Consider the following 4152-nt stretch of genomic DNA (forward strand, 5'->3'; position numbering starts at 1 on the left):
ATGGCCAGCAGCTGTTTTAGCTGTGCGCAGTTCCCTTGGGGTAAAAATCCCAATCTGACTCCACAGCACCGAGGGTCAGGACAGAACACCAAAATGGCTAGAGCCACTAACCTTGGGCTCCAACAGAGGAAGGGCAGACTGAACTGGAACTGTGTGGAGAGACTTGGGAGAATGGAGAACTGGGAAGGCAATAGGAGTTTAGTGCTGAATCACTCCCTCACAGGATAGTAGCCATATTACTTAAAGAACCCCTTCCCAGAGCCCCCCCCAGGAGGGGGAGCAACAGCCCCTCCCTCAGGAATTTAACACCAGTGGGCCAAGCCAGAGAAATGCAAATTTAGGCTCATTAACAGCCAGCAAGCATGTGCCCCACCCACTAGAATTCCTCTTACCCTGAACCCCTGAGGGACTTTTTAATTCAGTTGAGGGCTACAACCCAAGGCTCATCAAGTAACTGAGACTAATAGCCTCCAGGAAAAAGTCTAAAGGATATCCAAACCTTTCGTGGGCTTGCAAATCTGCCTAGGAAATTAAGACTTCCCAGTGGTGTTTAACGTGGATCCTCCTATACCCATCCAAACTCAATAGAGGGAACCACAATCAGTGAAACTCCAACACCCACAAGAAAAATTTGGCAGGCTCCAAAACCCACTGAGACAGCCAAAATGGAGAAACAAAGAAACAAATCTCAAATGAAAGAATGAGATAATTCAAAAGATGAAATAAATGAAAGAGAATTGAGCAAGGTATTAGAGGGAGAATCCAGAGTAATAATCATGAGGAAGCTCAACAGCATGAGTAAAGATAGAGAAGCACTGAATACTAACCAATTGGAAATGAAGAATGATATCACAGAAATAAAGAACACATTGGAAGGAATAACCAGTAGAGTAGAGGAGGCCAAAGACTGGATCAGTGAATTAGAAGACAGGGTAGGAAAAAAATCACCCAATCAGTGAACCAAAAAGAAGAAAACAGTTAAAAAACAGAAACACAGGGCAGTTATGGTGATGGTGGGGCTGGGCAGTAGCCAACAGGGAGTTCTCACCATGGTCATGTACTGGCTGATCCGGGATTCCCGCTATGCCGAGGCAGTGCAGCTGCTGGGTGGGGAGCTCCAGCGGAGCCCAAGGAGCCGCGCTGGCCTATCGCTGCTGGGCTACTGCTACTACCGCCTGCAGGAGTTCACAATGGCCGCCAAGTGCTACGAGCAGCTGAGCCAGCTGCACCCGGAACTGGTGCAGTACTGCCTGTACCAGACCCAGGCCCTGTACAAGGCCTGCCTCTATCTGTAGGCCACCCGGGTTGCCTTCCTCCTCTTGGACAACCCCACCTACCACAGCCAGGTCCTTTGCCTACAAGGTGCTATTAAGTACAGCAAGGGTGATCTTCCCAGGGCCAGGAGCCTCGTGGGGCAGCTACTGAGTGGGGAAGGGGGAGAAGACAGTGGGGGTGAGAATGAGGCAGATGGCCAGGTCAACCTGGGTTGTTTGCTGTAAAAGGAAGTACAGTATTAAGCCGTATGTTCCAAGTTCTTTATAGCCCTCCAGGCTTCTGGCTACCAGCCTGACCTTTCCTACAATCAGGCTTTGGCTTATTACAGCAGCCGGCAATATGCCCCAGTACTGAAGCATATCGCAGACGTTATTGAGCGTGGCATCCGCCAGCACCCAGAGCTAGGTGTGGGCATGACTACTAAGGGTGTTTATGTTTGCAGTGTTGGCAACACTTTAGTCCTTCACCAGACTGCTCTGGTGGAAGCCTTAAACCTCAAGGCAGCCATTGAATATCAACTGAGAAACTATGAGGCAGCCCAGGAAGCCCTAACTGACATGCTACCTAGGGCAGAGGAAGAGTTAGACCCTATGACTCTGCACAATCAGGTGCTAATAAACATGGATGCCAGGCCAACAGAAGTGTTTGAAAAGCTACAGTTTTCGCTCCAGCAGAACCCCTTTCCCCCAGAGACCGTTGGCAACCTGTTACTGTTATACTGCAAATATGAGTATTTTGACCTCACAGCTGATGTCCTGGCAGAGAATGCACTCTTGATTTACAACTTCCTCACACCCTATCTCTATGACTTCTTGGATGCCATGATCACTTCCCAGACAGACAGCTTCTGAAGAAAATTTTCTTAAGCTTGATGGGCTAGCAGGGATGCTTACTGAGCAACTTCAGAAACTCACAATACAAGTGCAGGAAGCAAGATGCAACAGAGATGATGAAGCTGTCAAAAAGCCAGTGAATGAATATGATGACATCCTGGATAAGTACATTCCCGTATTGATGGCCCAGGCAAAAATCTACTGGAACCTTGAAAATTATTTCATGGTAGAAAAGATCTTTCACAAATCTGTGGCATTCTGCAATGACCATGACATGTAGAAGCTGAATGTGGCTCATGTTTTGTTCATGCAGTAAAACAAATACAAAGAAGCCATTGGTTTTTATGAGCCCACGGTGAAGAAGCATTATGACAACATCCTGAATGTCAGTGCTATTGTACTGGCTAACCTCTATGTTTCATATATTATTACAAGTCAAAATAAAGAAGCTGAGAAGTTGATGAGGAAAATTGAAAAGGAAGAAGAGCAGCTCTCCTATGAAGACCAGATAAGAAAACCTTCGATTTCTGCATTGTGAATTTGGTGATAGGGACACTTTACTGGGCCAAAGGAAATTATAACTTTGGGATTTCTTGAGTTATCAAAATCTTAGAACCTTATCATAAAAAACTGGGAACTGATACCTTGTGTTATGCCAAAAGATGCTTCTTGTCCTTATTAGAAAACATGTCAAAACACACGATCATGCATCATAATAGTGTTTTTCAAGAATGCGTTCAGTTTCTAGAACACTATGAAGTTTATGGAAGGAATATTCCTGCTGTTATTCAACAACCCCTAGAAGAAGAAAGAATGCATATTGGAAAGAATACAGTCACATATGAATCCAGACAGTTAAAAGCCTTGATTTATGAGATTATAGGATAGAATATGTAGTCGTGTCTGATAATGGCTTTATTTGTGCATTTTGTACTGTTGTATTTGTATTTAGGCATTGGAATCTTTACTTTGTTACATGTCGAACTTTGTACACTTTACAATTACAATAAAAATAATTTGATTTAAAAAAACAAAAAACAACAACAACAAAAAAAACAGAAACGCAGCTTGAGAACTATGGGTCAACATGAACCATACCATCTACATCATAGGAGTTCCAGAAGAAAATGAGCAAAGGTTAGAGGATATATTTGAAGAAATAGTGACAGAAAACTTCCCTAACTTGAAGGAAGAAGGCATTCAAGTTCAAAAAGCACAGAGAGCCCAAAGTCAGAAGAACCCAAACAGCCTCACATCAAGACACATAATAACTAAAATGGCAGAAATTAAAGACAAATGGAGAATCCTAAAGGCAGCAAGAGATAAGCCACAGGTTACCTACAAAGGAACCCCCATAAGGCTCTCAGCTGACTTCTCATCAGAAACACTACAGGCCAAAACAAAGTGACATGAAGTAATCAAGGTCATGAAAAACAAGGATCCTAATCCAAGACTACTCTATCCAGCAAGACTGTCATTCAAAGTAGAAGATGAAATAAAGATGTCCCCAGACAAAAAAATAGGGAGGGTGGGGGGCTAAGGGAATATATATATTAGCACCAAACCAGCAGTGCAAGAAATGTTAAAAAGACTACTGTAACTACTAGAAGAAAGAGGAGGAAAAATATAACCACACTAAAAAAAAATGGCAATAAATAAGCACATATTAATTATCACTTTAAATGTGAATGGTTTGAATGCTCCGATAAAAAGACACAGAGTAGCTGACTGGATAAGAAAACATGACTCACATATATGTTGTTTACAAGAGACCCTCCTCACAGCACAAGACGCACATAAGTTGAAAGTGAAGGGATGGAAAAAATCTTCCAAGCAAATGGAAAGGAAAAAAGAGCTGGGGTAGCAATACTCATATCCGATAAAATAGACTTGAAAATGATGGCCATGACTAGAGGAAAACAAGGCCACTACATAATATTGAAAGGATATATCCAACAGGAAGATATAACTTTAGTAAACATATATGTACCCAATATAGGAGCACAAAAAATATATTTAAAAACTTATGGAGGGCTTCAAAGGA

General features: G+C 42.7%; 1 pseudogene; it reads left to right on the plus strand.

The window, feature by feature from the left end:
• Positions 1–1010: 1010 nt before the first annotated feature.
• LOC118636448 lies at positions 1011–3005 on the plus strand (annotated as a pseudogene).
• The last annotated feature ends 1147 nt before the right edge of the window (positions 3006–4152 follow it).

The sequence above is a fragment of the Molossus molossus genome, unplaced genomic scaffold (genome assembly GCF_014108415.1).
Source record: "Molossus molossus isolate mMolMol1 unplaced genomic scaffold, mMolMol1.p scaffold_m16_p_2, whole genome shotgun sequence".
In the NCBI taxonomy this organism is placed as follows: domain Eukaryota; kingdom Metazoa; phylum Chordata; class Mammalia; order Chiroptera; family Molossidae; genus Molossus; species Molossus molossus.